This window comes from Cupressus sempervirens, chromosome 3, assembly GCF_028749045.1.
Source record: "Cupressus sempervirens isolate cs-2001-9-10 chromosome 3, ASM2874904v1, whole genome shotgun sequence".
Classification (NCBI taxonomy): domain Eukaryota; kingdom Viridiplantae; phylum Streptophyta; class Pinopsida; order Cupressales; family Cupressaceae; genus Cupressus; species Cupressus sempervirens.
In genome coordinates this window covers 686,341,459-686,356,403 of record NC_143120.1, presented here as the reverse complement: position 1 = coordinate 686,356,403, position 14,945 = coordinate 686,341,459, and positions in this window count along the sequence as shown.

Here is a 14,945-nt window from a genome sequence, read left to right as displayed (position 1 = left end):
TGTTGTGTTGGCTACTTCATAGCTCAAAAGGAATTAGTGTATAACAATTAGTAATTTGATATCTCATAGGAACAAAAATATGCTAAAAATTCATAATTTGAAATAGGAATATGCACAAATCTCATCCATTCCTAAAGGATTTTAAGAGAAGGATCCACTTTAGTGAGATTGAGATATATATGGTTACAAATATAATCCATAGCATATACACCAAACTACCTTATAGAAGGCTATTGGTTTCCATCAATCAACAAATGAATAACTAGGATGGTATCATCCATCTACCATTCCTCATAGAAATGGATTTTCCTTTCATTTTCCATATAACACCTCAAACATTAGGAGGTAAATGATTTATTCCCTAAAATAAATTTCTACTAAATTGAGAAAGATGACTTAGGTCTCCCATCAACCAAAGTTTCTTTACTATACACATAGTAACTAAAGTATTTTTTGTGAATAGTTTGTTTGCACCCATTATTTTTCTTCCATCCTCTCAATAGTTAGGTCATTAGTAGTTTTCTACAATCTCCTCTTTATTTTTTCCCTTTACCATAAATGATAACACTACAACTATTCAAATTTAACAAATAACATTTTCATAATTCTAAAAGTAGTCAAGGCATAAATAAAAAGATTTTTTAGAGGAGTCTTAAATAGAGGAAATATTGTCATCTAGGAAAGCATATAATTCCTCTTCCAACTAACAAGCTTAGTTTTTCAATATCCTAATTATTTTCCTACTAAGTGAATTGAAAACTTCATTACTAAAAAGAGGTACTCATAAGTAAGTCAAATGAAGTGTTTCAATCTTATATAGAAGAAATATGAGAAATTATTTGTTGTCTCCTAATAGGAGTATTCAGGAAGAAGATATATAACTCTTTTTGAGATTAATGATCTATCATCAAGATCTTCCATAAAGATATATTGTTTTATATAAAATTTTGGCTTCTGAAATTGAGTACTTCCTCATTAGAATACCATTATCAATGAATTATTGATGTGGTTAGACTTGATTATGGGAGTAAGTATAAAGGATTTTAAAAAGATCATGATGAACATATATTTGGATACATATTCCAAAAGTATCAACCACAAAAATCAAGACAAAAGGAGAGAGTGATTCTCTTGCCTCAAGCCCATCGAGGAGGGATAAAACTAGTTCGAGATCGATTGATGATTATAGAGAAGTTCATCGAAGGTATTAAATAAGAAATAATCTTAATAAAAGATTCATTAAAATCAAAAGAAAATAATTCTTTTAATTAAAAGTTCCATCTCAGTTTATGATATTGTAATGTCCCTCCTCTTATACAATATATAAAACCATGATTGTTCAAATCCAAATAATAATTATAGCAATAATTATCTCAAATTGCCACTAGAGTAATTGAAAACCCAATGTGGTAACCTATTGACAAGTGTTAAGATTGTGCATGAAATTAGTCAAGCAATGTATGCTAAAGTATTTTAATGATTAGTGGAATGAACGATGGTTGAGGTTACTTCTTTTATGATAGAATGGATGATTAATGTATTGAAAGCAAAAAAACTAGAGTAAATAGACATGAATATAGGTAGATGTTTTAATATTAAATTGTAGATGGGTAATTCATAAAAAGGTACATTACATTCAATAGATGTCAAGATGTTGGTCAATCTGACTAAGTGAGGAATGCATGAAATGTTATTTAGGAAAGGTTATCCATTTTGGGTTTGTGATTATTACAATGCTAAATTGGTGCATTCTTAGTGCTACTTATATTATCATATTATGGTTTCTATTTGATGTTGGTCAAACATATTTAACAATTGAGTATTGAAATATGATTCATGCATCCTAATGGTAAGGGAATGGAATTCTACATCTATGTTGGTGATCTTATATTGATATGTATTGATTTATGCTATAATCGGAAATACATAGGAGTGATCATATTGAATGGTGTTTTACATTATATATATATATATATATATATATATATATATATATATATATATATATATTGGAGAAATTCCTTAAATGCTAGTGTAAAATGATAGTTGTGTTATTGTAAATGAAGAATACATGTAGATAGCTCATTATGTTGATTCACATTTTTTTATACCATGGATAATAGTGTTTATGGATTAATGTTACATGTCTTGTATCTCATTTTATATTCTTATACCTCATATTGGGTTACTGATATTTTCATGAGTGTGCAAGTAGTAAGCCCATGGACACATGGAGAACCTTGCTAGGTGCATTGTTAAGCCAAGGTTGACCCTAAGGAGGGGATAACTTGATTACCAATGTATTTTTATTTGTGAAAATAGTTATTTGTTGATATGAATAGTTAAATGTATTTTTGTGTAATTATATTGGCATGCCAAATGTGTATTGTGACATGTTTTAAAAGTATGTCAATTGAAACATGTGTTGTGATGTGACATGCCAAGTGTGTTGAGTGAGTAGTTAAGTGACCCTTAGGTAACCATGAAGTGACCCAATGAGAGTTTCTTGTTTAGGAAGCCAAGAGAGTTGTCCCCCACTTAGATTTTTGAATGCAAACTTGGAGCAGATTTCTAGGATGGTAAAATCATCCCTAGGGTTAGTTTAGGAGTTTCTTTAAAGAACCATATGGTACACCTTGGGGTTAGAGTCATATTTAAATATATAAATCTTCCCTAGGCACCTATAATAGCACCCAAAATGTTATGATTTTGTAGAAGATCAAAAATTAGAGGAGGTATGGGAATGTTTTGGGGAGATAGAAAAGAAGGGAGAAAACATTTTCAGCTAAGGAAGGAGTGGAGAAAAGCTAAAGAGGGAAGGGAGAAGGAGAAAGGACTTGAAACCCAAGCTTGGAAGTGAGGTGAGTAGTCTTTCCCTTGGTTAATGCCATGTGAACTCTATGTTTTGGATAGAACTTCTAGTTTTAGCTTGTTATGTGTAGTTCATGTATTGTAAATGTGAGTTTGTGAGCATGCATTCCTTGGGCTTAAAGTTATGTGTGTGAACTTTATGTTGTGGTAAGATTTTCAGATTTAGTTTAGTGATGTGTCAACCTTGTAATGTGCTTTGTGGCTTATGCATGTCAAGTATATGAGTTTCCTTCCAGACTTGGAGTTTTATTTTGGACATATTGATTTATGTTGTACCTTGTTTGTTGTGGTGGATTAAATGTTGTGTTTGGTGTGAAGGCTTCACTCACCCTTGGGAGGGAAGAGAAGCCTTGGGGTGAAGGGGTTAGTTGGGCTCAACATTGAAGTTGAGAAATCCTCCTCTTGGAGAAGGGACAATTTTTCATGGAGTATGGGCTCCATTGAAGCCATATACCTTTCTTTTGTTCCATGGGAGGTATAAGTGAGGATATGTGAAGAAGAGTAAGTGTTGATAGCCTTGTTGAGGCATATGATTATTGATAGCCTTGTTGTGGCATGATTCTTGAAAACCTTATTGGCATATTGCAATTGTAAGACTTTTTGTGCATAAGGATATGACATTCTCCTCCTTCGAGAGCCCACCTTCACCTAATGTTTATAATTCCATTTGTGAATAATTGTGCAAGCCTTGGTGGGGAGTATTTTGTTGCAGTGTGATGGTGGTGTGTGATAAAATTGGTTGTATAAGTTGTTGTGTAATGTTGTGCATAAGTTACTAGTTTTCAGAACAAAATGTGTTACCACCTAGCATTGGTTATCTTAGCATGGGGTGGTCTTGAAAAGGCCTATGGTTGGGAGGAAAGTGTTCCCATGGGTGTGTGTGTGCACTTTATTGTAGGTCTCTTATGTAGTAGCTCTAAAGCTTGGAAGGAAAAGGATTATGATTGCATTGTTTGGGAAAAAAGAAGCCCATTGTGTTGTACATCCAATGTAAAAAGGATTCTCTCCTTGTATAACCACATCTAGTGTCTGTGGCTTCAGAATGTACATATAAACTTGTTATCTTGCATAGAGAGTATGTTGCATAATTATGTGTAACAGAAAAGAAGAATAAAATGTAATGATATGTGTTGATTTTATCTTATTGGAAACTAGATGGTTAATGATTCATCATTAATGTAGCATTTCTTTTTAGTGATGAGAAGTAGTATACATTTCACAATGTAGTTCCATTTTTCTATAAATAGATCTTATTTGTAAACATAGTTATATTATTGCTTTGTTTGAGAATAAAATTAATTGTTCTACTCCTACTTAGTATCCTTTTATTAATAATCATTTCATTATGTTTTATGAGATTGTAATGCCCTGCCAAGGGATCCAAATTTTTTTACTAACTTTGCCAAATTTTTTTTTTTTTTAAACATGAAAGATAAAACCATTCATAACATTTGCGGAAGCAATAGCAACAATTCAAATAAAAATAAACATAACATATATACATAACAGACTACATTCTTTAAAGATCCCTTAACGTTGTATCACATCTAAATTAACTATTCATCAAACATCCCATCCTTATGAAATAACAATGATACATCCAATGTACTTAAACAATATACAAGTGTCCTTTTGTAATTATATTTTAGTTTAGCTCAATCATCCACTGTACATATCACAGGGTATGAAAAGCTTAAAAGAATGAACATCCAAGTAAATAAAGTACATCATCATCATCTAATATTAATCCATGATGCAATAACATAAATGAAACCACATATCATACATGATACATCATCACAAAAGATAACCATATATCACAAACATAAATAAATAAGTGCACGGTTCCTCCCAACCGTAAATAACATCACTAGACCATTGTGGATCCTAGCCATCCCTCCGTGCATAACATTCCAAAGCACCGAAGAGATCATCAGTATTAACATAGTAGGAATGTCACTCCTAAAACATCCTACTAACATGCAAAGTAAAGCATAATAAATCATCAACTAACATATGCAAAGTAAAACAAATCATCAATATAAGAAACATACCAGTAAATACATCCATCATAAGGTATATTATCTATCATAATGCTCTAAGAACATAATGAAGAATAAATACCAACCAAGGATACTCCAGCCACAGTGTCTCGGACGGATCTCAAATGATAAGAGTGGAAAATACACTACCACCCGACCGCGTGGAACCTAAGTGGTCCACTCCCACCATGCTGAGGAGATAATCTCAAGTCCCAAACATGATATCAATACACATAGCACAAATCTCTTTAAGTCTAAGAATCCTAAAAGTATACTAACTCAAAGGTTCCAACACACACAAAATCGACATCTAATTCCTAGAGGCACACAAAGACATGTAGGAAACCTGCTCTACAAGCGGGAAGGTGTCATCGCAATTATCACGTACAAGTTAGCCTAGCAGTTAGCTAAACTCCACAGGTCCATACTAATCTCATGCGGCCACTAGTATCCTCTCATACTGACAAGACATACTATGGAATGCACGGTCACAACCATGCGTTCTCACTACTCCCATCGTAGCCTATACAAGCACTCAAGGCATGGGCGAGAACATCAAAAAAATTATCTTTTTATGTTCATTTAATCCCCATTTAGTGTGTAAATGTTATCACTTATTAACAAAACTTACAATGAGTTACCCTAGCAGCCACTTAGGGCCCTGGCCCCTATCGCAAGCCACTTCCCGACACTATAAGTAGATTACCTACCCTAAGCTCATGGAATCATAAAATCACCACAGTCCTGTACAAGCAACTGTAAAGAAAATCCAAAAGATAATCCATAAAAATAATCATCAAATAACCATGATAAAAGCATCAAAAATCCATAATAAGAAGAATCATCAAATCTCCAAGATAAGAATCATCAAATCTCCATGAGCATCTGAAAAAGCATCCATAGAAAATCATGACCACAACAGTTCTCTATTGGCAACTAAAGGCATCACTGATAATCATAATAATCATTGGTTCTCAATAACCAAAATATATCTCAAAATAAATCACCATATCCATTGGTTCTCAACAAGCAACCAATAATATCTCAAAATCATACTGATTGAAGACTCCAAAATGGTTGAGTCAAACATGTCACAACATGACATCATTAAGAAATAAATCCACATTTCAGTCCCATCATGGCGACTAGAAAGTAATCCAAGGATAACTGATCGATGACTCAAAAATGATTAGCTCAAGCATCTCAGATATATATACATCTCAGCTTCACACATGAAGGCTGAAGAACAAATACAAACATTTCATAGAGCATACGATCACATAACCATGGTTGGGCTTATAAAGATCGAGACAAAATAAGATCAACATGCCATCATATCTCATAACCCCCGAGCCTCTGGTAACAACCTAGGACTGGTCAACACTAGTCAACCCAAAACCCAAAACAAGAAGCATATAGAATACACGATGCAAACACATGTTTTGATTTACTAAATTCACATAGTTGAATAATGTGTAGGGGTTTCTAGTTTCCATTTTCAAGTATACTTCAAATGTCTAAGTTTCATCATTTGACCTACAAGTCAACCCATTTGTTCCCCAATAGCATTATCCTTCCATTATTAAGAATTACATTCTAAGAATAACTTAAGGATAAATATTCACTAAACTGATCATCATTGACCTTTAATTAAATTTCCCTCTATATTTAACCATGATCCATATTCTAATTGATTAACTCTTCTTTAATGTTACTTCAACTTTTCAACATAATCAAGGATCATTATTCGTTAAAATATAAGAAAGCCAATTATCAATCTTCGAATAAGAATATTATAACTTAATTAAAATGATCAATTAAATCAATCAATTAACATAGGTACACAATCCATGACCTATTAACATTCTAATAGTTAAAACTCAATTAAATACCTCTAACACTTAAGCCTCTTAATTATAATCATTATAATAATTAAATTGTCACTAATAACCATTAAAGTATCTAAGTCATTAGAATAAGACTTATCAACTTTGATATCAATATTTTTTACCATCTCGTTAAAAGAATTATATCAATTAAATATCTATTACATAACTTAATTATTAATTAAATCTCATTAATTGATTTAATTAATAATTGCATAACCATAGCAACGTTCTAATTAATATCAGCTGACTAATAACTATCTAAAATTCTGTAAGTTAAAAGTCAACTATAATCTAGTGCACAAATATTCATATTCATAGTTCAATAATAATAACATGTTAATATTTAATAACCAGCTATATTGGAAATCTTATTAATAATTCTATAATGGTTACATTCGTCACTCTGCAACAATGTTCCCATTAATATTTTAATGATAACAAGTTATAATAAATCTCCAATACCAAGTATTATTATCTCAAATAAGTTTTCCCTATGTATGTTGATTCAGTTAATTGATATTCTTCCAAATTATTAACCAATTCAATTTGATTAATATCTTTTACAGTACTTCAATCATTAACTAATTTTCTCTAGATTAACTCTGATCAAATTTGTTGATATCTATTTAAACCATTATTTATTAATAGTTTGCTAGTCCTTACAAACATTAATAAATAATAAACTCCTCAAACTATACATATTCGATCTATAGAATCCTTCCATAAACTCATTAGTTAATATTTGGCTAACTCTTAACTCGATTAAGGTATTCAAACGTATTAACCAATAACATAATAATTCAGTCTTAATCCAATATCATTCAGAGTTTCTAAATTTAAATCAACATAATATAAATTATCATCTTACAATTATTTAATCAATATTAAAATCAACCATTAGACTCCATTTTCTAATTGTTCTAATAATATTTTGTCTATATAAATATTGTTTGAAAGAGATCCCTTTCACAAACCAATAAGACTCATTGTAGATTTTAACATGAATAATCTCCAAATTCTTAACATTATCATCTTTATTATACAACTCTAAAATTGTTTAATATATATTAAATAGTATTCAATATACATTATAAAAAGTCCACTATATAAACTATATTAAAATCTCTCTTTCTTTTAATTTTCTCTCATCCATTTACTTAGATTGACTAATAATTAATTACACTTCTTCTACTATTAATTAATCTTAATTAAATTTGATTTAATTAGATTAGATAATAAACCATATAAAACTAATGCATATTAATAAGATTCTAATAAGGGAAGATTTCAATAATATCTTTAATTCATTCCATGCTTTGATATATTATTTCTGCGAAGTTTAAGCATAAAGAACTCTTGGTTATGAAAAATGGAGAAATATTTGTCCTTGAATAAAACAGTCACAGTACGATAGCCATATCTCCCTAATGAACCATTGGATCGGGCTGAAATTTAAATATGTTGAAGAGGGCCAAATTGCGCCAATTTTGACTGGAGCGATCGAATAAATTCGATCCTAATAAAAAGTTATGAATGATTGAGTTTGGGTCTATCCAAGGGGTAGTGACAAGACAATTTGTGATGAATTAAGAATTTTCTGTTAAAATAATTATTCTCTAAATTTAACCACAAAAGGGTTTGTTCATATGCATCTAAAAATATAATTGATAGAAAGATTACATCTAATCATTCGAATTTTCACTATAAAATTTTTATTTTAATTCCAAATCTTGTCTTTCTAATTTAATATAAATTCGAACCCAAACCCGATTAAAATCTAATTATTTCTCCTTAATTGGATCTAGAATTTTTTTATTGTTTTCTTCTCATCCAAATAAAATATCTAGATTCCAATTTCAAATACAGAGAGTATTCAGACACATAAAACAGATATGATGAAGACAGGAAGAGAAAGAGTGCAAAGGGAATATGAGAATATCATGAGTGCACCTGGACACTAATGCTAATTTTCCATGCCTCAGAAGTCCATAGAAAATCCCTCCCTTCTCCATCATTCACAATTCTTCCAAGAATCCAAGCCGATCGAATCCTCCAAGTGATTAGAAGAGCTAGACGGAGCATAGAAGCAAGTAGAAAATATATGAGCATATGAATCTTCTCCCATGCATGTAAGCTTTGAAGTTTCTATTTTGTTTTAGCTTGTAGCTTGAGGCTTCCATTAAGCTTGTAGCTTCCATTAAACTTTTTATTTAAGCTTCTATGAATGCCTGAATATCAAGAGCTCTCAAGAAACCTTTGGAATGCTTCTTGAAACCGCTGAAAGGTGTCACTAACTAAGCATGGGTCTTTTTCAATTCTTTTTGATGAGTCATAGAATTGTAGACACCTTGTGCTTAATTGATGCACTAACCCCTGTGTTGTTGACACATGTTAATTCCCATGCAAGCTTATAACTCTAATTTACTTTTTAAATAATCTCTATTTAAATTTTATAACTTTTATTTTAATTTTTATAACTTTTATTATTATTTTTTATTACTTTATTATTATTAATTTTAATTTCTAGTTTTCTTTTATTTAATTTCTTTTTCCCAATAATTCACATTTAATTAATTACAATCAAAATATCAAAGATCATGATATTTTATTAATTTTCTCAAATAAATAATTTATTAATTAAATCTATTTATGAAGACTTAATTAATGAAAAATTCACCATAGACCTCCAAGATAAAATATGAAAACCCATTATAGAACAAATCATACAAAATAAATCTGAAGGGTTAAAAATCACAAAATATGTCATCTGACACATTCGGTGGGTATTCAACTCAGACGCTTGTCCTAATTTTTCAATGAGGACAAATGGCTCAAAGGGTTTGGATTTGGACTTGAAAATTTATCTCCCCTCTCTTATCATTGAGATAATATGATAGGGTACGCTCATCCTGGCAATTCAGGAAAGTTGATACCTAGTACCTGCATAAAAACCATGCATGTACAAACACAATATATACTAAACTAAATAGACAATGGTAGGAAGTGGTGCATCGTGTAGATCCCGACTAGTAGGTGACTATGACTCCCTTCCTTAACCACATCAGACACACCATACAAAAGAAAACACGCAAGGCAAACACGCACACCATACACATGCAAGTATGGGGTAAGTATCCATAAAAAAGCACATATGATAATAAATCATCTTACTAATCATCATTAATAATTGAAAGCAATGTAATAATCATCATCAATAATTGTGAACACTAAAAGTAATCATCATACATACATGAAATGTAGAGTCTAAGTAATCTCATCACATAATAAACTGAATCCATAGCACAATATCTGATAATCTCAAAAGAATACTGCTAACCAACAACATAAAACTAGTTCTAAAAGAGTTCAGCAACGATAACAAAATGTGAACCAGGGGCAGGTACTACAGAGATGGCTTGACTACGTCTCTAAATCTTAATTTACATATGACTATAGTGTAATCTATTTATTTAGTCCGAAGTAAATCATAATATAAACAAACTTGAAAAAAAATCATTTCGTGTTTTGGGTTGTTGTATTTTGGGGCATGACAGTTGGTATTAGAGCCAGGTTTCCATACTAGGACCTAGGCTCATTATGATTCCAGTTTTGTATTAAAAAAAAATCACAATATTATCATACTAAGACCCACCATATCATAGTTGTATAAAGGAAAATAACCCAATAGATAAATGACAAAGAAATAAAACATGCTTGTTGTAGATGTGTATGAATAAATTAGTTCTCTGGAATTAGTATAGGAAGTAGAAAATATCCTACTCCTAATGAAAGAACAATAAACTAACCAGCAAACATATCCCTTATTAAATAGCATACATAATCCATAGTAAAAGTAATAACAATAAACATATTGCTTACATCGGGTCATCAACAACACTATTTATATGAACAATAAATGCTACTATTCACGTTACTATTCATATGAATAGTAAATGCTACTATTCACATTACTGATATGAATAGTAATGTAAATAGATTCCTCACATTGCCAAACCCACAAAAAAAAAAAGGACTGTCGCTAGCTGTATAGGGGCAACGACTACCCAGGCAAGAGGATTGACTACCTAGGTATTCCCCCCATCATGCCTCCTCATGAAGATTGCCCATGCCATCCGCCTCCAGCCTCCATGCCATCTTCTTGTCCTGTGGTCGTACTCATCTCTGATGGTGACAAACATAACATACGTGTTGAGGAAGGTGGAGAATTTAATTCATTCAAGATCGCCGGCTGCAAACAAACAGATTTCAATTTTTATTTTGAATACTAGTGCTCTAAGCATTTACTCAACAGTCTAATGAAGAATATAAAACGTTAAAAACTATATACAATTTTTTTTATCTTCCACACAACTAATTAATCTCAAATACTTCACTCATAAATATTATTATTTTACTTCACTTGTTTTCATACAAACTAAAAGTTATCACTAAAATTGATATTATTTTCCACATTCTTCTTATTCATTTGTATAATATTTCTTTGAAAGTTTCAATTCATTTTTATAAAGTTATACTCCAAAACTCGTCAAACATAATCATAAGGCCTAATCTATTCACATTATTTTTTTCTATTAGAAAACAAACTATAGAATTACAATAAAATCCACCTTCTTAGAGAAAGTTTGTATTATTTCTTAGATTGAATATTGAGATCTTAAATTCTAGTTTTAATTTACTTAAACTAAATTAATTTATTTTTTATATAATTTAAATATAAAAGATTAATGTATTAAAGATATCTATTTTCATCATTCTTGTAATGAATTTATAAATATTTTTAGAAATGTATATTTTATTTAATTAATTTTGATATATATATATATAAAATCTATTATACAAAAATATGAGAACAGGGTCCCGAGATGGGAAAAAATAATGAAAATATTATTTAAGAAAAAAACTAATGAGAATTGCAATAAATAATTCGTTATAAAATTATATATATTTTATTTTCTAAAAGTTATTTACATATTTAGAATTAATGTTTAGTGTTTTATTCATTATATTTAAACACTTGTGATAGTTTTGTTTCTTTTTTCAATTATTTTTTATTTTTTTATTAGTTTGATAGTTTCACAACGAATAAATTCAAACCTACAAGTGGCATTTATGTTTTGTTACTTGGGTTCAATTAGAATCTCTAAGCCCAATTTTTGAATGGCTCTCAATTGTTTAATCATGTCCTACCAATTCTATGTCAAACTCTAATTGTTTAAATACATCCTTTGTATTTATTGTTTTAATATTTGTGATATAAAAAACTTCATCATATTTCTTTTAATGTTGAATTTCCCCAAAACTTTTAAATAGAGAGTAAAAATGTAACTCATAGATATACACTCTTATAACTTTGTATTGCTTGTAGACTCAAGAGCTACCTTCAATTTTTTATGATGTGATTATTACTTGATTTCAAATACATTCTCTATCTAACATCCAAATTCTATATATTTCTTCAGTATATAATTTGTGGTCCTCATCCATAATTTTGGATAATGTATCTGGTCAACTATTTTACACTACTTATTGAATATTGAATGGATCCAATTTTACACTACTTATTGAATATCATAAAATATTATAATAAATAAATTGGTTCAAAGAAAGCTTTTGAGGGAAAGAAACATAAAGAAAACTCTCATTCATTACTCATAATATACAAGATGTGCAAAGTATAATTGCTAAACTAAAATTGTCGATGAAACCAAAAGGCTTGCCTTATATCCTCTAGATACTCAAACTCTCACCACATATTGGAACACTAATGAGGCTTTATGAAACAACCATATAAAGTGCCGATACAAGTATAATCATGAATTCATTTATATAAAGTTTGATAAACTATAATGATTATCTCAAGATTAATTAATTAATTTAGAGAGAGAGAGAGAGAGAGAGAGAGAGAGAGAGAGAGAGAGAGAGAGAGAGAGAGAGTAATATGACTTATTAAAAGTATTTGACTAGTTATCAAAAATAAGAGGTGGAATTTCCATGTACATACTAGTGGTCTAATTTCAATGAGTGTTATTATTTTTCTTAACAAGAGTAGAATATCACCATATATTATAATAAATAAACTGGTTCAAAAAGAGCTCCTGAGGGAAAGAACCAAAAACAAAACCCTCATTCGTTATTTATAATATTCAAGATGTGTAAAGTGTAATCCCTAAACTAAAATTGTTGAGACACTCAAAAGGCTTCCCTTATATCTTCTAGCTATTCAAACTCTAACCACATATTGGAACACTAATGAGGCTTTATAAAATAGCCATATAAAGTGCTTGTACAAGTATACTCATTAATATGTTTATATAAAGTTTTATAGACTTTAATGATTGTCTAAAAATTTATTGTCCATAATCCTCCATATAGATATCATCAATACTTACAAAATGAATGAGTTAGTTATAAAATTCATTTAAAAATAAGGTCTTAGAAAATTGAATATCATTTCATAATTTCCTTACCATCTCCACTTCTTGTGTTTTGGTTAAGATCAATAGAAAAGGGCAACCCATATTGTTGATTAGTTTGTTGATCATCTAATACAACAATGCACATTTAACACATCCATTTAAACAAAATTAAATTAAAAACTAAAAACTCAAATATAATTTGAAATTTTTATTTTTTCCATCATAACAAATTCTAAATCAGAATATTGTTCTCATAATCTATATCACATTATGTAACAATAAGAAAAATCAAAATTCCATCACCTCCACAAGTTTGTTGAAATGTCTGAGGATGAATAACCTTTGGCGTTGATGGTTGATCTCCACAAACTACATCTTGGTTATTTGATAAAGCATTAAATGTAATTAGAAATGTGAACTAAGTAATCAATTTTAATAAAAATAGTTAATAGTCAGTAAATTACCATGTAGTACTTGTGTGTCATCTGTTATTGTTTGGTTCAAATCAATATAGAAAGGCAATCGATGTCGTGGAGATTCTCCTTGATCAACCAAACCTATATTTACACATGTTCAACATATGAAATAAAAATAACAAGTATTGAGCTATATGTTGAAAGTAATAAAGTAATTTTAAATAAATGTACTCACCTTGTTGTGACAGAATAACTCTTTCTCCTTATATTGCTATGCCTGAATGATTAATGACTTTTTTTTCCTTTTTCGTTTTATAGTGTATAGAGGGGAATTGAAAATTTTCATGCTCATCAACTCTTTCACTTAAGTTTTGAGTCATAGGTTTTTTAAAAAAATGAATAGATTGATGCTTACACATTTTGCTTGGACTAAACCATGGTTTCTTTCGCCTTATAGGCATGTTCTCTGGGCTAGGAACTGATTCAAAATTGGAACTTGAAGCAAGAGATGCATGTATCTCATTTCTAAATCTCCCAACATGTTGAATGAATATTTTTTTTTCATATTCTTCTCTAGTTGACAAATTTTGGATAAATGAATCTACATAATCAATGCAATTTTGAAGTTCATCATGAGAAGTATCAAATGATCTCACACAATCTGTAGTAAAATAAATAAATTGTAAAGTCAAAATACTATTTTAAAATACTATATATTTCTTAAGAAAAATTTTGGTATTAAAACTTACCAGTTCTCTCATCTTCACCAATGTTGACTCCAAGCACATCTTGATCTTCTGAAGGTATAGAACCATCTGCAATTGGAAAAAAATCACTTAACTTTTTGATCCATAAAATAATTTAATATTTACTTGTAAACACTCATTCTTATTACCAATGTTATAATTTTTATGACCAAAATTCCCTCCAACTTTTTTGTAATCCTCAACCAATGCAGTAACATCATCTGTATTTAGGATCAGTTTAAGTAGGTCTTAACAATATATTAATCTATTGTATAATATAAATAATTAAAATTAACTCTCAAATGATACTTACCAACCATTTTACCTTGCTGGTTTATATTGGTTCTCTTTAGTAGATCTAAAATCTTTAGTACATGTTTGCATGTGTTACCTCTTTTTGCCCACTCACAATCACACACTTGCAAATTTGGTCCAAAATTTCTTACAAGATACCATTTGGTTGAAATGGTTTGACTTCTAACTTTCAATGTATCAGGAAGGTCATATAGGTAGCAATCTGTATTTGCTATTCTTTTTGATCTCT